We start from the raw sequence: 22,886 nt of genomic DNA, 5'->3' as shown, positions 1-22,886 counted from the left end.
ATTCCTAAAATAATACACTTAAATGGGCCTTTAAGCAAAATAGCATCAACACGAATTCATACCATTTGAATAGAGAGTTGCTGTTTGATGTCTTGATATTGTCTTATATCACATTACCACAATGGTGTAATGCTTTTACGTATGACTTAGTTAGGCTATATGATAAAAAAATAGACTTGCATAGGGTTGCGTACTTTGAAAATAAAACAAATATATTTATCATAATACAAACATGAATACACATGATTTGAATAATGGATAGTACTATTTAATGTATGGGTATTACTTGTCTATTAAACTTTAAAATGTATTATCTAATCCTTACTTTTCTTCTCTTTCAGTCTGATGTGAGTATCCTACTGCAGTTACACGGTGATGTATTGTGCCCTTTAATTTGTATTTTTGCGCTTATATTTACTAATGACATGGAAAATGAAATGTTCAGTTCAATTCAAAAACGATCTTCATTACCTGCATCTTGAGCTCTCACAATAAATACCAATTGTTTGGAGAACTGTCTTAATGATACCTGTATGTCTGTACACTTTGTATCTAACTATGCCATACCACAACTGGTATCATGTCTAGATGAATTATAATTATTATCCATACACTGGCATATAAACTCATAAACGTCTTTGAACCCACTGACAGTGATTCGTATAACCGGCGTGTTGGTCAACTACAATACAGAAGGGATTATCCGGTAATAGTTTTATTCGCATTGAAAAACCTACAGCAAAGACAAACACGCCATAAACATTTCACACCAGTTACAAGGCGTCTCCTGTATACTCGCTGGTCCTCGCAGCCGTCCGTAATATAATCTGTACACAAATATGATTGGTGAAAGGCCGGAATGGGAACGGCTATTCGGCGGGAATATGCGTTCTTCCCAGGGTAGAAAGTGAACGATTGGGTAATGGGAAATGTACGTGATACGTCATACAGTCCGTCCGTCACTGTTACTCAAACACAACTTTATCAGAGGTATTATATAATACAAATTTGAATATAAAATGGAAATTTGCCAAATACATATTGTAAGTACAATTAACTTTGAATCTAGAAATAAATAAATCTAAAGTATAGATGCAAATTGTCAGGGTTGCATTATTTGATCCGTTGTTGTTATTATATTAGTAGTCATAAATAATTATCAATCATAATGGAACTTTGTTGATCGCCCGCGTAGAATAAATAATGACAAAGGGCGTAGCCCGAGGTCATTATTTTAAATTCAACAAGGGTGATAGAACACCATATGCACTGAAATAAAGATCCTTAATCTGTATATCAGATATGTCGTTTCATTAGCAAATGTCAAAACAATATATAATGTGTACATTTATAACAAGAAAAGCATTTGTCAAAAAACGCCTCCACAAAGAATGCATCATTTTGCAAATGAAGTTTCCAAAGAGATAATAACTCGTTTTTCTAAAAATTGAAAAACTGAGTCATTATGCTCTATATTACATCTGCAATATGCAAAATTCATTAACACAAATAAACTTTGTGTATCAATTCAGTATATTATATCAATTTATAAATATATTTAAATATTATAAATAGTACTTATAACAACTGATGTACTTTTTAGAAAATTGCATGAACTTAACCACTGTTTTGTTAATATTTTGTAGCCATTGTTAACATATTTTGGAATTAATATTTTTATGATTCACGTATGATTACAATTTTATTTGTGTTGTACGTTGAGTATCAGAGTGATTTAGATCAATTTATGGAAAACATTTAATGTTAATGTTTTGGATCTGGATAATTCAATAATCTAAAGCATACAATAAAACATTCAAACATGTGCAGTTATATTTACCTCCTCCTAGTTTTGTTAAAACAATCTAAAGTCTTCGATTTCTCTAATCTTCAGATATCGGACATTTTAATTGTGCTATAAACACAGTAAACATATGGACATAGTTTAATGGTGATAGACACAGGTTCCTTATCGTGTTGACACTTTCCCTTAGTTCTTTCATTTTCCCTAACGCTGTGCCGATATTGACAAGATACAGTAAAACATTATACTAGCCATGATGGATGTAAATACTTTATATATTTTTTTTTTAATTTTCAAACAGTTTACATAACACACATAAATAGACACCAAACAAAGACATTCATACGCACTCACCCACAACACTCAGACGTTAACCTTTACGTTTTGTTAAGTCATACCTACATCTAAAAGCACGCATCTATATAATATGACAAATCATAGTATTACGCTGCATGACAAATAACATGACAAATTATACATATATGTACATGTATGCAAAATACGTGCATGCCTGTATACATCCATAGATGCATTCATACAAGCACACATACATACAAACATGCATATTATAGCCAGTGATCGGCTGGTGTAGTGGTAAAGCCGCTGGCCTTTCACCTAGCCGGCCGAGGTTCGATCCCCGACCTGAACGTGAAAAGGTTAAGGGATACCTGCCCGATCACGAGGGTTTTATAGTATAGCATACATATGTATAACAAACATCGATATATAAATGCATCAATCTAGACAGTGAAATTACAGAAAACAGACAAGAAGAAAAAAACAAAAACAAAAAAAAAAAAAACACGAGGGGATGTACTGTTTCCTAACTACACCTATTATATTGTATTTTACAAATAATTATAATGTTATCAAAAATGCGCTAATGAGAAATAATTGGTCTAGTCAGCGATACAAACTACAACAGTGAGTGATATGATGTAGAATTACAAAAGGGAATATGAAAGTATGTTACTTGTGTAGAGTAACAAAATCTAAATAAATGAAGTGAAAACTAGGATAAATTTACCTACCCCCAACCTATGTTTTTATTCATTAATTAGCATACATTCTACTGGCTTGCCCGTGGTATATATTAACCATTCCGAAGTATTTTATAACGATAAATACTTTTTTTAATGGTGTAATGATAAGTTTCGTTGTGAATACTAAAAACATTCGTTCTTACATTTTGCATAATTGCTAAAATCAATCAATCATTTTGGCATTCCTACTCATACAACGTACTTGTTAACATGTAAACACTAGGGCAATGCTTCACATCGATGATTCCGAAAGCAAAATATTCAGTGTAAACATATTTTATTTAAGCTTGATTACACCTGTTCGTCTTAAACACTTGGAGGTAACCATCTCATTCCACCACTGTCATTATGGCCCCAATACTTTAGTATTTTGGTATTTTTAATAGGTTGATGTCTGCAAATTATCTCAATTGTCACAAAGAAGTATATCCCTCTGTGACCGTATACACAATAGACCGTCATCTGTCAGGACAATTTGTTCTTAGTTGTTAACATTGAGCATTAATTTCGTAATTTCACTACGTCATCTGTCTGCCAGAATTATTTTTTATTTTTTTTGGTGATTTTTATTTATTAAGGTGAAAATTTATTATCCCCAGCGCATTGTTCATTAACAAATATTATTAATTCATCTACATCTTGGAACTCACTGTCAGTGTTTCATTCATATCGTTTTGATGTTTTATTCGAGGCAACAGAAATAACAAATTATATCCCTCTGTCTCCAGTGTAAATAACACTCTGTCTACAATGTCATGGTATCTCTGTATTATGGGAACCCCTGTCTAATGTAGCTCATGCATTTCAGCTTAATTGATAATATCAGAACATTTCACCGCCACAACCCGGTGTTACACAAAGACGTGAAATTTGGTATATACTTATTATAGACAATATTAATTATTTCTTGTCAACATCTTAAACGGTCCTAATGTAAAGCTGTCATATGAACGTATGATATTGGCTTTTAGTATATTATGCTACACATATTATCCAGACATAATAAAACGATGATACAAATATATCCAGGACAAAAATCTTCGTCAACTGCAAATGATCTATCATTATAAACCTTTCTTCATCGCATAGTCGCTTACCAGAACAATGTAATTTTGACTTCAAGTCATTTTTTTTAAATGTGAATATTTTATTTGAACTCTAAAATAAAAGGACATACTGATTTCCTCCCATCAGGTTCAAAGAAGCCAAAGCTGATATAATATAAAAAAATAATTTCCTTGAAAGTGTTAATGATCTACTTTTATGAAGCTTTTCCTTAAACATATTACATTCATACACTTTTATTCAATTATGCTACAAATCCTAACACTGACTAATTGGTCTCTGTGTATTTCATGTATTAAAACCTCGGATAGCTCGAACCGCTAGTCGTCAAATACCCTTCTTTCTATTAACAGAAATTAACCCCCTTTCTATCAAAGACAGTAATTAAATCAGGCATCTCGATTTGTCGAACAGAAGCGTGGCCTTTCATATTGATTTTTAAAGATGCTCCACCGCCGACAAATGGTATTTTTTCACTATCAAAAACAGGAGCAGACGATTTGGTATTTTTCTTCAGTTTCAAAAGTTACTTACTTTGCACCATTACCACCATTGAAAAGTTTGAGGTTCTTATTTTACTTTAAGTTAAAAATATGAAAAATAATTAATTGCATCCCGAAAAAAATCCGTCGCACTATATCCTATATGAAATGAAGTACTCATTGCACATGCACCAAAGGCAACATGAGTTATTTCATATTATTTTTTGTGTAAATTAGACATATATATACACGATTGAAGACCAATTATTGTTTAAATAATGAATATAATTTATGCTCTGTCGGCGGTGGAGCATCTTTAACATCATTGTTATGTACATTTTATCCATTTGTATACACTAGTTGTATTACAACAATAAATTGTTTTTAGAAACAATCAAAATACTGTTAAACACAAAACCCATGTCATTGACATACATTTTTTATCATAATTTGAATATTTGACTAAATGACATACCACGGATGATTCGAATACTCCTTGTTCCTCGAATTATTAACCGAGTTCTTTGCAGTTCGACTTACGGATATGTGACTGTATTATGTTCGAGTTGAACGCAGAAAAATGATTAATTTATGTAGATATATACCACCTGATACAAATACATTACATGACGCTAACTATATACCCATTCTAAATCGTTTACAATATTACAAACAAACGCAACTATTAATACAGTTTTAAGATTAATCATTAGAGTAAACAGAAATCCGAATCCAATACATTAAAAAAAACAATTACATATCAGGTGTGTTCCCTACAGAATAATATCAAATCATCGCTGTACATGTTTTTTAGCAAGATTTGTGAATTAATCATGAATTATCAACACCAGTTCGATAGGACTTAGCCACGTAGCTAAAACATTATATATCAAATACATAATATAAACTAATATATTGGTATATTTATTGGTTTTGTTCTGTAAACATAATTGTAAAAATGTTTTTAAAAAACGACAAATAATGCATATTAAATCGCATAGTGAATATCATATTCAATATTCCAAGAACTGACACATTCATTCACAATGAAGAGATTTAATAAAGAAATCGATTAAATATCACATATTCCGCTTATAGATTAAAACATACTACTGCTATTATGAATCATTGGATGCTTCTAATATTAAAAAAATAGCACGTAAATCATAAGTAAAATTACACAAACTCCAAAAATATAATAAATAGTGTGAATGTAGACACACATAATTCTGAAATAGTAACCTTTATACATTAATTCTAAATAGTCAATCTCAGTCAAATATTCCATTTGCAATTTTTATAACATATATTTATATGTCTGTAACTTGGATATCATCTGTGCACCTATACCTGTGTTGATATGATAGGAAGGTATCGACTTTAAGTTGTCGGAATTGAATATAGTTATAAAATATCTGACTAATTAAGTTTCATAATACCTGATCTGAAAGTTTGTAATATTAGGATTTCATTACATTACTGAATTCATGTTTTCTAGTTTTAATACTAACAACGTACTTATGGTTTGATAAAATAGCAAACAGCGCACACTGTTATTATCATACGTTACATCTTTTGAAAACTAATTGATAAACTGTTCGCTGCCATCGGATCTTTCTTTTCTTAATTTTAAAGGCTCTCCAGTAATTATGTAGATGACAATCTGAGTAATGATATTAATTGATTAAGTGTGTCCTGTTTCCGTAAGCAGTAACGTATTCTCCTGAACCCATTCGCTATTCGTAATAGTATTGTAACTTGCTACTTTTTAATGGTCTTTTGTTTTTCTGCTTTATCGGAAGATACTATGGAATACAATTCAGAGTATTCCAACATTTTAAAAGTCGAATACCCTATATCTAAACAATGTTTAAAAAGTTTGTCTTTTTATATTAGAAAAAATATTGTGTTGTCATATTGAATACTGTCGGAAATTATACAGTGTTTACCAAAACAGGACATATACACATACGTATACTATAACGTCAGCCGAATCGGGATACGAATAGTTTTGTAACATATCAAAATGTCAACTGACGAACCTTTTGATCTTTAAATGAAATTCAAACAATGAGTTGTTAAGTTAGACAATTACATAAATGGATTATCTCATTTTTGTTTCAATTATGTTACGGACATTAACAGTAGCATCACATCACACAGTCGTTCGACTTGGATTATAAACATATATCCAGTAAAACAAACCATCGTCTATTAGATATGGTCAATGGTTTTCGACAGAAATAGTATCATGATTCGGTGGCTATCATGAGTTTTGTATACGTTTAATAACACGCTGTAGATGATTCAGCTCGGTTGCATCAAACACATATATCCGTAAACTATATACTTCACATTTATGATGTTAAAAACCTTTGCACTAAAAATTGGATGAAAAAACGTTTTAATAAATATGTTGATGTATACGTTGAACTGTGAACGGTACTGTTTAATGTCTGGGTATTACCTGTCTATTTACCTTTATTGTCTGTTATCTAATCATGTACACGGTGATGTATCCTGGCCAGTTTTTGCCTCTGTCCTCTCAGTGCTGTATTTGCGTCCATAAAATCTGTATAAAAATATATCTATAATTTTTCATGTTACTTACGAGATTCTTTTATATGAAGATAAATGCTTTCTGTTTCCTATTGTCATCACAGAATATATGCTGTAAATATACTAATGACATGAACACGTCAAATATTCAGAAGAGAAAAAAAAACATTCAAACTTATTATCCACATTATGTATATATGGTACATGTGACATAGTAAAAAGTAAAGTCTAGAAGAATGTATCACCTTTAAGTATCGGGTTATGTACCCATTAAAACTGAGAAAACCTCAAAAGAAATATCAGTGGTTTACCAACCTCATATATATTATATTACTATGACACTACTACACTATTATTCTGTCTATTAATGAATTATCTCCCTTATACAATTATTAAAAAATATAAATATGAAATATATTCTTAGACTATCTATAGGAGTATAATACATGGCATATTAATAATATTCTTTTTATACTTACCCTATTTGTTCAATTAATATGTTGCTTAATCAACTGAATACATGTACATAATTTAATTTGTATAAATATCTGGCTAGGAAAAGGCTTATATAGGCCTAGCCTGTTGTCCATTCTTATTTATTCAATAGAATTGGTTGGAATGAAAGTATCGGATTCAATGTAACAAACCATGTCATTTTTACCCGTTTATTTAGAAATAATCATACCCCACTGGTATCATATTTTCCCGTTCAAAGTAACAAAGGTGTTTTGTCTGCAAAATATATATCATTATTCTGTAGAATAACAACTTAATTGCTAAAAAAACATATGGTAAAACTAAATACATCCCTTTGTCGCTGCTATAAAAATACGCCACCCAATGGTAATGTAACTCTATTCTTATCCTTTCAATTGATTATAAGTAAAAGTTAAAAAGCTTGTAATAGAGATTGAAAAAATAAATGTTCAAAAACTAATGTTGACAATTTTTGAGACATCATCAATGAAAATAGTAGCTTTTTTGTTTGTTCCGTTTGATAAACAAATTAGGACCGACTGATATATAAACCACGTGAAACAAAATTCAAGAAAAAAATACTCAGAACGACGAAATTTTGTCAAACAAGCACGATAGATTCCTGAAAATTAAATTGAAACACACACGTGTCAATTCATTCTAAGCTCAGCAGACTTCGGTACACTGCCTCGGTAACATAGGACAAAATTGAAAACATACTGTCCACTCACATGACAACTTGTATATATTGTATACAGTAAATATCGTTAGCTGAATTCCAAAGTATTGAGAAATGAATAGAATCTTACATAGGTCTGTAACAGGGTATGTATATATGCGATTGTTTTCACTATACTTTATGTAAACGGATATATATTTGATATATTTGTATTGATATACATGTATATTATACCATTATATATTATTATTATCAAAAACTAACACATATGTGTGCTGTCCAGGGAGAGAGATGGTGAAAGGGCTTTGAATGGATCCGTGTCTGTTTGTGATTACTACTCACTTGTGCGTGCACGTGAAGGAGTGAGTATGTGTGTGAGATTAGTTATGACATGTGACCATGGACGGGTTTTTGATTGGTCAGGACGGGTGTCCAGTTTTACCTGGGTAAGGTTTTAACCTCATCTGGCACTTTGTTCCTGACCAGATCACAGACCAGTTAATACTATTTTCTGTGTAAGTGTTTATTCTCTTTCAATTTGCAAGTTTTGATATTCAGCATAGCGTCTACCTATATCTAAGTTTATATACACTGTTGTAATTAATACGGGGTTTGCATTTTTATATTATAATTATATCTAAAAGTAATTGATATTTTGTCATTGAGCTACTTTTAAGCCATAGTTTAAATAGTAAAATAATTCTATTTTTGTATCTATTTTTTCATGAATTTCTCTTAAATTCATGATGGCATAGTATTCAGTTGGTAACTTATTGTTTAAAGTTCCTATATAGTCCGAACTCCGGAGCAACTTTCAAAAGAATGTGGCAAACTTCCACACCATAGCTGTGGGGTGAGTGTGCGATAGGTAAAGGTAAATTTATGTTTATTAGAAGAAGAACGAGATGAATCCTCCAACACCACCAGTCATAGAGAAACATAACATAATTACAAAAAATAGATATCCCCAGAGCCAGTAACATTCAAAGGCTAGTATACGTGCTTATCTATGATTCACACAGTTCCCAATTACAACTACAACGTTGTTAGCACCGTGATTACCCATTTTTTATAGTGAAAACAACTGAAAAACAAATAATTTTTCATAAACTATCGGCTCTTGGCAGAACGAAAAGTACCAATGAGTTCGAATTATTCTCGAATTTTTCGTTCTGAAGACACGGTAGCACAATTCATTACCACAAATCTATATCCTTTCAGTCTCACGACTGCTCAATTGGTTTTCACTAAGCTGCTGCAGGTTGGCGAAGGGTTTCTGCACTCTAGAGGAATATATTTCCACATCTATTTCGACGATTTCCTCATGCTCCACTTAGTGCGGCAATCTTTGGAGTCGAATATCCGTCTGTTCCTAAAACTTTTGCTCAAAGTCGACTTCATTCCTTCCAGAGAATAGTCCGAGGTTTCCCTTCTCAGAAATTTGTCCTCATTGGAAACTGTTTCAACTCAGTTAAGGGTATTGCCTTTCCACCTTTGGAAACGTTCGAGAAGGCTAGATATCTGACCTTCATCGGCTGGTCACACGTCCAAGTGCGTTGGTTTCTCAATTTTCTTGGTTATTTCAACTCGCTGGCAGATGTGGTCGTTCTAGGGAGACTTCACATCAGACCTCTCCAGGTGTTCCTTCTCGCAAACTGGGTCCCTGCCCGCAGGGAATGGGAGGCGTGGCGGCTTCTTCTCAACCAGTCCGTCAAGGAGTTTTCGTGGTGGTGGATTCTGAAAGACTATGTTCTCCAGAGGTTTCCGTTGTCCAAGCCAGCTCCAACCACGTCCTTGTTCACGAATGACGGGTTGGGGGGGTTAAATTCGACGGCACTTGCCAGTCGAGGGAATGGTCTAGAGAAAAGCTCTCCGAGGACATCAACGTGCTGGACATGAGGACTGTTATGTTGGCTCTGTAGGCTTTTCAGACCATTTTGCATTTCAAGGTGGTTTGTGTGGCTACGGACAACTCAACAGTTGTCGCGCATCTGGAACGACAAGGGGGAGGTGTGTTTATTTGTCTGTGTGTTGCCTGGCTCCCTATATATGTGCGTATATGCGAATGTGTGATTTTGGCCAATTTTGATAACTGAAATATAAGATGACCGCCATATGAACACAGCTACCATACATCGGTTGTATTGAGTCTGTATTATGTGGACTTCCAAGAATGAACGAGTATTTGGGTTTATTTTTGGTTGTACCTGATAGCCGCTACAACAACAACGTTCGATTACTCTTAGGAACCAATATCCTTATAGAGGCATGGAATGGGTTTCGGAAAGTTTTTGGAACAAGATTCATGCCTTTGGACACTCCATGGTACCTAACTGTCAGATGTTTGATGTTGAGGGCGAAGGAGTTAAGACGGACGAATTGGTGTTAAGGTGTAGTGAAGACTACTGTAAATGGAAACATTGTCATTCCATCCAACTCCAGTGCGACCATACAAGGTATCATCGACAAGCCAGTAAATTATCTGCCAACTTGTGCCCTGTTACAGCCGGTGAAGTCATCGATCACCAAGGACTTGGACATAACACCTGGGTTAATTCACTATGATTACAAGGGACCTAAGCAACATGTACCCGTCACCGTAACTAACATCACTGTTAGAAACCTTACTCTACCATCAAGATCCAGCATCTCAGAACTTCATGCTGTAAGTGTGGAAGGTACTCTGGAAAACTATGATGTCCCTTCGGAGCAAAAGGACTTCCGGGATTTAATCAATTTGGATATTACGAATTTTACACCAGACCAACAGCAACGGACCGATATGTTTTTACGTCAATTTACGGATGTATTTTCATCTGGGAATCTGGATCTAGGACATTGCTCACCGTAAAGATTTAGTAGATTCTACCCCTTTTCCGACAAAGGTTTAGGATGATCCCTCAAGCGATGTATGAGGAAGTTAGATATCATCTTCGGCAACTTGCAGCTTGCGGGGTTATACAGCGGTCACACTCACCCTGGTCTTCATGTGTAGTGCTAGCTCGCAAGAAGGATGGAAGCCTACGCATGTGCATAGATTACAGGCAGTTGAATCAAAGGACCAGCAGGGACTCGTATGCGTTGCCGCGGATTGGAGAGATTTTGGACATTTCACATGGATCTAATCTGTTCTCAGTCCTCAATATGTAGAGCGGATATCATCAAGTTGTGGTTTTAGAAAAAAAAAACATAAAGAACGCACAGCTTTCACTGTTGGACAGCTCTATTTGTGGGAATACAATAGGATGCCTTTCGGGTTAATCAACGCGCCAGCCACATTCCAACGTCGAATGGAGAATTGCTTATGGGACTACATTGGATCTATCGGTTTCATCTACTTGGATGACCTGATGATCTTTTCGGAGGATTTCGACGAGCAAATACGTCGGTTCGAGTTGGTGTTACAGCGGTTGGGGGAAATGGTATTAAATTATCACCTAAGAAGTGTTCCTTACTTAAAGCCAAGGTCAAGTATCTGGGATTTGTGGTTTCTGAGGCTGGAGTGGAGGCAGATTCATAAAGGATTGAGAAAATAGAACAGTGGAAGACGCCAAAGAGTTTCAATTTCTTGGATTCGCTGGATAATATCGGAAGTTTGCTCGGAATCTTTCCATGATAGCAAAGCTTTTGAATGATCGTTTACCTTCCACCGGCCGAAGGAATACCAAATCTAAGAAGAGGAAACAACAGCCTGATCAGATACAATAGACATAGGGGAATGAACAATACGAAACTTTCGATCAGCTTAAAGCTATACTTACCTCGCCGCCTGTTCTGAAATATGCATATTTTGCACTCCCCTTTGAGGTACACACTGATGCCAGTGCCAGAAGACTCGGAGCCATTTTGTATCGGGAACAGGACGGAAAGAAGACAGTCATTAGCTACGCCAGCAGAGGATTGAATAAGGCTGAACGGAAGTACCCAGCGCACAAATTAGAATTCCATGCGATGAAATGGGCGATTACAGACAAGTTTACGGATTACCTATTTGTGAATCGCTTCATCGTCGTCACGTTACGTACTGACTGCATCAACTTTGACACCGGTGGCTAGCTTCTTTGAATTTTAATACGTTTTAAGACAATGATTATGGCGGTGAAGTGTTTGAAAATTATCAATTAAACCAGAAGGCAGCAGGAACTACATTACAAGCATGGCCTTTCATAACTCGCAAATGACATGGAAAATTTGTCAAAGCGAGTATTTACCTTATATAGTATGTTAGGTAATAAGTCAAATGATGTACACACATTAGTAAAAATATAATTAATGTTCAACGTTTAGAAGTAGGAATAAATATATCCACTGATAGAGGTCGGTCTGCTATGTATACGGTGACAGAGGGATACACATATATGTAAAGTCAATTATGACAATTGTTGGTTACTATAATTGTAAAGAGAGAGTTTGCAAACATTAACTTATTAAAAATACTAATGCACTGGGACCATAGTGACGATGATATAGTTACATCCAAGGTTTTCTGACATACAGGTACATCAAACTTAATTGCAATATGTTTACACTGAATATCTAGCGCTTGGAATCATCAATGTGAAGCATTGCCCTAGTGTTTAAATGAAGACAAGTACCTTATATGGGTCAGAATGGAAAATGCTAAACTATTGTATTGATTTTTAACATTTTTTTAACAATGTTAAATACGTTCATGTAATGAGTATAGAAAACGAATTAGTACCCGTTATCAGCATAGAATGGCTTATACCTGTACAAAATGTATATACCAGGGTAAAACCAGTAGGTTGCAGATGTATGTCCATTTGAATGAATTAAGACAGATTCTGGGGGTGGGTGAATACAACACACAGGAATTAGCACAAAAAAAAATTCAATACATCACCATGTAACTGTAGTATGATACTCACATAGTTCTGAAAAAAAAGAAGAAAAAAACGTAAGAATTAGGTCACACAAACTAAAGGTAAATAGACAGGTAATATCAAGACATTAAACAGTAACTCTCTATTCAAATCACATGAATTCGTGTTGAAGCTTTCTTGCTAATAGTCCCATTTTACGGTGTAATTTTAGGAATTAATTATTTTTATTAATTTATTAATAGGTAGGTTCATATTTCAATTATGAGTAATAAAGGGAAAACGCTTTTCGTCAGGCAATAACTCTATCAGTGCATTATTATAGCATCTATGCATGTCTTTGCAAGTCAGGTATAAATAAAAGCATGTAATATGGAAGTAGGTTACGCTTTCATCTATGCCGTCGTCTACCTTGTCCCTATACTTGTAGCTCACTTTGGTGGAGGATTTCACTTACTATATATCATCGGACAAGCGTTCTAATTATCCTTCTATTATGTTACAATACACACATTGTTTTTATTGTCACGTACCATTACGGAAGGTCGATTATGTTCATTGAATTCAGCATAATTATGTTAATGTAATGTTTCATCAATGTATTTGTTTGAAACTTCTTTAATGTAAAGTATGTACACTTTTAAAACCATACTGGATAGGACGACTATACTCCAGTATAACATCCGTTATTAGTCATTTTAGTGCGCCTTTTTATTTAATGTATTTTAATCAGCTTGGGTTCGTTAAGAAAACAGAAATGAGTTCATATTATCTGTAATTCTTAGAAAACGTTCCACAAATCAATTTAGTATCCAATTAGGAACATGTCTGACCTTGTTAATATCCTATCAAACAAGATATTATTCTAAAAAAGTTCTTAGGTTTCCATTTTCAAAATGTTCGAATCTTTTCTTTGGTATTGTATAGTACAATATGGTTTTCTAAAGTAGGATTCGAAACTCATGTTAATTAAAATTTTAAAATTTATTTGTAATTCAAATGAATGTTAGGAGGATTCTACGTAATCGTCTACTTTATAAACTAATCTTTAGGAGGATTCACGTAGATGCCATTGATGTACTAGACATTGTTCATTCACAATGTTGAGATACACTTATGAAGTGTTTTTATATCAATTATGGTAACCGACTTTAGTATACTTATTATGCTAATACATGTTTATCTACCGGTGTTCTGGAAATAGTTCTTAGGTTTTTTTTTTGAAACATCCGACTAGTATGACATAAATCGCGTAGTTCCTTCGAATGGAGCATTTAATCGAAATATACAAAACACTAACAGCGAGTTATACAATGTACGACGTTGCCGAGATAACAGTGACAGTGAATAAAGAATGCACTAGAAATACTAGTACTGTTACCAATGGTTGTTTAAATATATGACAATATTGTGTAATATATAACAATGCAAAAGCAGAACAATAAACACACCATTTAAAATGTCTGCTATTATACAGTCTGTCTATTCTCCTTTTCTGTGATCGACACATTTACATATGGCAAAAATTAAAACAAAACACATTGTTTTATTATGTTATTATACTATTTCCCATTTTTAATACCGTTTGATTAATTTTATGCCAAGTGATTACCTACTCTTTGAGCTGGCGCATAGTCATAACATTAAAGTGATTTCCACATGAATCCCTGGTACCTTAAATTGAAATGTAAGTGGAAATAACTATGTATGTGCACGAATAAGTCGCCAAGACATCCTTAATACGGTGTATAGTATACATCAATTTTGAGTTCTTTGAATGTAATGCGTTTTTAACGCAATGTTATGGAGGTGAAGTGATTTGATGATATCAATTAAACTGCAATTCATGACCTACATTAAACATGACCTTTTATAACTCAGAGATGTCATGGCAGTGTAGACAAAGTGACATTTATACCGGATATAGTCTGTTATTTCTATTGCAAACTTCCTCGAATAAAACATCAAAACGATATGTATGGAACACTGCCAGAGAGTTCAAAGACGCTGATGAGTTATTAAATATGTTTGTATGGATAATGAACGAATGATAATACATGTTTTATTAAAGAAACAAATATACCAAATAAAATATTAATTTTGGTAAGTAATAAGTAAGATGATGTTATCAAAGTAGTTTAGATATAATTAATGCTCGGCGTTTAAAAGAAGGAATAAATGTATCCACTTATAGAGGGCGGTCTGCTATGTATACGGTGACAGAAGGATACACATATATGTATAGTCAATTATGACAATAATTTGTTACTATAATTGTAAAGAGATAGTTTGAAGACATTTATCGATTTAAAATACTAAAATGCTGGGGCAATAATAACAGTGGTGTAATGACATGATTACATCCAAGGTTAACAGACATACAGGTATAATCAAACTTAATTAAAATATGATTACACTGAATAATTCGAATAAGACCGAATGTTAAATACGTTCATGTCACGAGTATAAAAAACTAAGTATTAATCGTTATTAGCATGGAATAGTTTTTTACATGTGTATGTTATGACCAAACCCGTAGGCATTCAAGGTAGCGCCAGACATGTCTTTACAAGTATCAATAAACGCATTTGGGGTGGGAGTGGATTACGTTTTCATCTATGCCGTCGTCTAACTTATACCTATACTTTTAGATTACCTTTTTAATTTTCCTTCTATTATGTTGAAATACTAGTGGAGCGGCTAAGCATGAAAATACATCAGGTTTCAGGGAAAAAATGGACCCCAATAATTCACGGTCCCTGGCGGCCGCCATATTGGTTTTCAAAATTGCCTCCAAAACACACCTTCTGCGACCCATATCTTACGTTCTATACCAGCTAGACCCAAACTTTAAACGTATACACCAATATTATTGATGCTTAGGAACATTCTGATGGCGTTTAACTTCATTGAGAAGGACCGCGATTTTGAATTTCAAGATGGTCGCCAACTTTGCGAGCTATATGTATATCTGTATATAATACATCTAATTGATTAATCTTGCTTTAAGCAAATAAACACTTGCAAATAAAGTGAGAGTATCCATGCTTTTGAAGTGTTTAATACATAAATAATTTGATTATTATTTTGATTTATACGGCAATGTTGGATTTCAAAATAACCGCCGTTTTGAAATCCAACATTACTGTATAAGCTCAAGTTGTTTCTTTATTTATCTGTAAAAATCAAGTTAACACTCTTAAACGTCTACACGGATATTATTGATACTTATTGTTTTTATTACTACTATCATTCTGGTAGTGTTAAACTTCATGTAAAAAAGAGGCCATTTTGTATTCTAAGATGGCCGCCAATTTACTACTTTGACCTAAATCTGTATCTAATAATAATATCACAATTGATTTAGCTGACTTTCAATTAATAAAACAACCTGCAAATACAGTGAGTATTTATATTTTAACGTTTCCTAAAATATAATTCGATTCCTATTCGAATTTCAAAATGGCCTCCAATCTGAAACTCAAGATGTCCGGCAGTATCAAATTAAAGGTACATGAATTAACAAAATTGCCTGATAATTTCGGAAACATTACGTAAAAACTTGATATTAACTTCTTCTACAAATATTTGACATACCATTATTCTCTGAACCAATCTGAATAGATAAATTAAATACAAACGTTAATTTCCTTAAAGCGGGTCGCTTATGATCCCCGACGTCGTCATTATAAACACACTGTGATTAACTTTTGCAACGGTCATTAGAAAACGTTTAACAATTTCATCATTTCGGACCGGTAGCGGACCTTTAACTCTTGCAGAGTACAGCAGCCCTGAAAGCATGCCCCACACATTTGCATGCCAAAAAGATAATTATAGTTCTAGAATGAAATTTTACACGATAGCAATATTTGTCATTCTTGAAAGAACCCTCGAACTAGAGCTATATCATGTAATTGGAAATAGCCTATCCTGATGGAGATATTCACTACATCAGCACAATGTCCTATTGGTATAACTTGCAATGTCTACAAATGCAAGATGTACCCAAACATCATAAAAGATAATGTGGGAACACATTAATGTCATTTGGAAGAGAGATAGGATATCAGATAAACTGAGGTGTTTCCGAAAGATACAAATTGCAAACAAAACAATAACAATTGAGGATCATATCATTTTTGTATGTGGAATGGAGGATCGTATTTGCCATATGAATTGGAATCTTCATGGCGGCTAACGAATATATTTTGGATAAAGCAAGAATGCAGTCAATACTTCAAATGGTTTATTATGACTGCAACTATTAAATGCAAATGGATGATACCACATCACTATCTCTCACCACAACAAGGGAGTATCAGAAAATATCTAAACATAATAACTTTAGCAGGCATCCGAAACAGTTTGTTTGTTTGCTTGATCAATTAACGTCCTTTTAACAGCTATGGTCATGTAAGGACGGCCTCCCATGTATGCGGTGTTTTGCGTGCATGTTATGTGAGGTGCGTGTTTTGGGTGACTGCGGTATATTCATGTTGTGTCTTCTTGTATAATGTAACTGTTGCCCTTTTTGTAGTGCTATATCACTGAAGCATGCCGCCGAAGACACCAATCAACACACCTCACCCGGTCAAATTATACTGACAACGGGCAAACCAGTCATCCCACTCCCTGTATACTTAGCGGTAAGCAGGAGCAGAAACTACCACTTTTATAGACTTATCCGAAATACTTTGCGTGATGGACATTTACCCTAATATCAGACATGTAAAAAGAAGGGCTTGCAAGGATTGGGTTTCTGTGTCCCTGGAAAGTATGTGTTCAGGTGAAGACACCCCCTCTATTGTTAATATCAGATAACATGTCAGAGAAATTATTTCGATGCAATTCTGAACGACTCCAATAATATCAGGAGACTCCACTTAAGGAAGGACTTCATAGCAAGGTTTTGCCGCCAAAGCATGGATATTTACCTCGTCTGGCATGACCCCTTGTAGTACATCTATCAAATTGCCAGTAGTGGCACTAGAATAAACCACAAGTCCCGAAGTTAGTCATGATTACCGCTATGTCAAAGCTTTACAAATTTAAGCTGATCATCCGAGGTAGAATTCCCAATCGCATTACTAACTTAGGGGATAAACTGGTACAGAGAACAATAAGCCTTCAAAGAGAAAATAAATATGGGCATTAAAACGTGCAAATTCTGTAGGTGATTGACAAGACTGCAAACCACATAGACAGAACACTAACTCAGTCAGATATTGGTCATCTGTTACTTTGAATTTTAGTTCTGGTTGACGTCGATATATGACAAAATGTGGGAGCGATACCTGCAGGCATATGATTGTGCCACCAGTAACTCTTGCGCGTTATACAACCCCACCTCCTTAAAGAATGTATAGCTATCGCCCTGAGAAGATGCTAAGTAAAATAGCAGACATCTTGAAAAAAAGTAAGCAACAAAGAAATCGTAGCCACTAAAATAAAGTATTTTAATCACATCTGATAATGGTTAAGAGCGATGGCATATGTCTGTATGATCTGAAGATGGATTTTGTATATACACATGAAAAAAAATTGAGGTTGTATTCTTGGAGATAATAAGGTGAATTGTGTTTGTCTAGATGTGTTTATTGATGACTCGACAGTTCCATAGGAGTTACACTGTGAGGAAGGATTTGAAAGGAGGGAGACGAAGGGTTGGTAGGAGATATCAATATCCTAGAATGTAGGAATGGGTGTTCCTGTTTCCTGCGTGCTCAACGTAAAAGCTATATCCGGCATTGGAAATAATTAAGAATGGGAAGAAATCAGCTGTGGATCCACTGTCAAAAACAGGAGAGAAGGCGACCGTTTGATCGCAGAGAGGTGACAATGTTTGAGCTTTTTGTTATCTGCATATGGACAGTGGTTTGGACAATCGCTGTTGACTTGCGACTTTGACGATGGTCTAGTTGAAGAGTCGATAAAGCCCATGAAAGATGATCCTCTGGTGACGCCTGTAGAGTTACAATTCGGGGTTTATTCCAATGTCATTTAAGGCATATCATATGTATCAACATGTTAAAAGTGGTTACTTGATCTATCACTTACAGAGTGAAATACGAAAAAAATAATTTTGTTAAACGGCCATCAGGGATCAATACGGCAGTCATTTTGAAATTAAAATAAGAATCAAATCATTTATGTATCAAACAAAACAAAAGTATTAATACTTTCACTATATTTGCAGGTGTTTATTTGCTTTAAGTCAGTTTACCTAATTATATGTATTTATTCAGATATAGCTCGCAAAGTTGGCGGCCATCTTGAAATACAAAATGGCGGCCCTTCTATATAAAGTTAAACACTAACACAATGTTTCTCAGTTTTAATAATAGGGGTTTAGACGTTTAAAGTGTGGGTATAGCTGGTATAGATCATGAGATATGGGTCGCAGAAGGTGTTTTTTGGCAGCCATTTTGAAAACCAATATGGCGGCCGCCAGGGACCGTGTACTTTTGGGGTCAATATTTTCCTGAAACCTGATCATAAAGAAGCCATATGCAAAGTTTCATGCTTTCTTTAAAATTTGAACGATTTTGTCGAAAAATCGACCTTAGCCGCTCCACTATACGTACCTTGTTGTTATGTCACGTAACATTACAAAAGGTCGATTATGTTAATCGAACTCAGCGTAATTATGTTAAGATACTGTTTTATCAAACTATTTATTTAAAACTTCTCTATTATAATGTATGTACACTTTAAAGCCATAATGACTATACTCCAGTACTCTAGCATCCGTTATTCGTCTTTTTAATGTTTCTTTTGTTTACTGTATTTTAATCAGCTTGACTTCGTTAAAGATGCTCCACCGCTGACAGAGCATAAATGATATTCATCATTTGAACAATAATTGGTGTTTAATCTCGTATATATATGCCTAATTAACACACAAAAATAATATAAAATTATTTGTTTCGCCTTTGATGCATGCGCAATCAGTAGTTAATTTTATATAGATTATAGTGCCATGGAATTTTTTTCGGGATGCAATTAATTATTTTTCATATCCTTAACTTGAAATAAAATTAGAAGCTCAAACTGTTCAATGGTGATAATGGTGTAAAGTAAGTAACATTTGTAACTGAAGAAACATACTAAATCGTCTGTTCCTGTTTTTGATAATGAAAAAATACCATTTATCAGCGGTGGAGCATCTTTAAGAAAATAGCAATGAAAAATTCTTAGAAAACGTTTCGGTTAAAAAAATTGAATGTCTGATTAGGAACACATCTGACCATGTTAGTATCCTATCTATATAGATATTGCTCTAAAATAGTACTTAGGTTTTTACTTTCAAAATGTTTGAAATTTTCTTTGGTATTGCATAGTACAATGAGGTTTTCTAAAGTAGGATTCGATACTCACATAAATCAAAATTCTAAATCAAAACATAATTAAAATGAATGTTTGGGGGATTCTACGTAATAATCTACCTGATAAACTAACCCATCTATCAGTTAGATGCCATTGATGCAATATTTGTACATTGTTTATTTCACAATGTTGCGAGTGTTTGATTTTGGTAATCGAGTTTAGTATAATGTTTTTGCTAATACATGTTTATCTACCAGTATTCTGGGAATAGTTCTCAGGTTTTTGATTTTTTGAAATACCCTACTTGTATGACATTAATCGCCAAGTTTCTTCGAATTGGGCATTTAATCGAAATATAGAAAACACTAACAGCGAGTTTCTTAATGTACGACGTTAACGAGATGACACTGACAGTGAATGAAGAATACATCCGGGGGAATACTAATACTACTACCGAGGATTATTTAAATATATAACAGTATTGTTCAGTATATAACAATGCAAAAGCAGAACCATACACTCTTAGCCGATGATACCCTACTTATGGACTGCTCTACTGGTAATTTGAAGAACCTTTTGGATATAGCATTCGATCTCTCCTGCAAATGGCGCTTGAGTTATAATCCCGTAAAAATCACTTATTATGTTCACAGTGGCAGTAGAAAGCGCCTTCCAAATACCGAATGTAAGCTAGGATAGCTTATCCAATGGGCACCACCAAAGAGTACGCGGGGATAATTTTTACTGCAAATCTCCACTGTGATAAAAACATCAGGTCATCATGTTCGAAACGGAGACAGATTCTGAATTCTCTGAATTAGTGTTGGCATACACAGTGGAGGTATGAACCCATTGACAAGCTGTAAATCTATGGTTCGGTCACGAATTTTGTATGGATCGGAGCTTTGGGCTCATCCAACACAACAATCTGGCCGATAACTCGACATTGCACAACGATACGCCGCCCGGATGTACCAAGGTTTCGAGCAAATGGCAACATCGTTAGTCACAACACGCGCCATCGGGCTATTAGACTTCTACGCCGAGGTTGAACGTAGAAAGCTCATGTTCTTCAATAAGCTTTGTGCGGCAAGTAGTAAGTCTGTGTGGAAAATTATCTTTACGATTAGATTCTGCTCCGTTTTATTCGGTGATATAATGATGAAAACAGAAAGTTTTGTTCCCGATATATTCATCATTGCTGGAAATCTAAACATTTCATCCCTGTTGCTGGACTATGTGTTCGATGGATTTTGAACAACATGGAAGAACTTTTGCAGAAAACCCCAATCGATAATTTATATTATAAAAAACCGGCAAGACGATATATCTTCTAAAACACTACAGACATACAATTCAATTCACTACACTAATGGTCCTAACCCGCTGTGGCTACTGAGTCTAGAATACCCGAAATATACATGGATACTTGTCGAACTGGTTGAATTTTCACATCGCCATGAGAAAAACCCGGTGACATGTAAAATATGTAAGAAAGAAACTGATAATATAACGGTTCATTTTCTAGTCCAGTGTCCGGCGATATTAAAAAGTCGCGATGCATTATTAGAGTTTTTATTAAACGTATAAGACGTATCAGATTACGTAAAATTCAACCATTTAACAGACGAAAGACAATGCAATTTTATTCTTGGAAATTTAAAGGACATTTACTTGGACCACGAAAAGTGGGCCTTAATGATGATGAACATTGCTGATTTGGTGCCTGCAATGATCTCAGAGAAGAACACTCTTCTATGATTTTATGAAGGCACGAATATGGTATTTTACTACATTTGTGTGTTTCTAGAAGACTATTTACGACACCTGGTGCAATTGCATGTAGCTTTAAGCTGTAGATACTATAACTGCAGGACATATTGACATGCTATTTTCTCTTTACTGATCTATTAAGGTTTTACAGTCAGAAGGTTTTATTGATGAATTAAAGTTTGAAAATCGTTTAAATGGACATACAAAAAATATGATCCTTATAAACAATAGTGACAACACAAAAAAATATTCACTGTTACAGTAGATGATATTTTGTTTATGCCTATGTATGTTTAGATGGAAATATACAAAATATACAGAAATCACTTTACCATTGCTAATATCACTATACAAATGTAAAATGAAATTATAGGCCACACCTTGGTCTCATGGTCTGATTATGTATACTCATTTCACTGCACTTTGGATGCAAACATAATCATTTAGGCAGTAAATCTGTTTGGCAGGACTGCCGATAATCATTCTCATCTCTTATTATAATACTTAAATTAAAACGGATGCATTTTAAGTGTTGTTATTCTTAAATTGTTGGCAACCTGTGGTGGTGAATAACAAATTGAAAGCGTTTCCTCATTCTTGGGTATGACAATTACGGCACATAGTTTAGGTATGGAAGACGTATTCTTAATTCAAAGTTAAATATATTACATATGGAAATAAGTAAAACACTGATTGATTTTTTTTGGATTTGACTCCAGATAAGAAATGTTGATATAAAATTTCCTATATATTTTGACCTAAATTGATATTCGGTGTATGTTGTATATTTCCTATTCTGTGTCAGGTATTTGTAACTACCATCGTTTTCAATAT

Source organism: Argopecten irradians, chromosome 8 (genome assembly GCF_041381155.1).
Source record: "Argopecten irradians isolate NY chromosome 8, Ai_NY, whole genome shotgun sequence".
Classification (NCBI taxonomy): domain Eukaryota; kingdom Metazoa; phylum Mollusca; class Bivalvia; order Pectinida; family Pectinidae; genus Argopecten; species Argopecten irradians.
Note: the sequence above shows the minus strand (reverse complement) of the source record.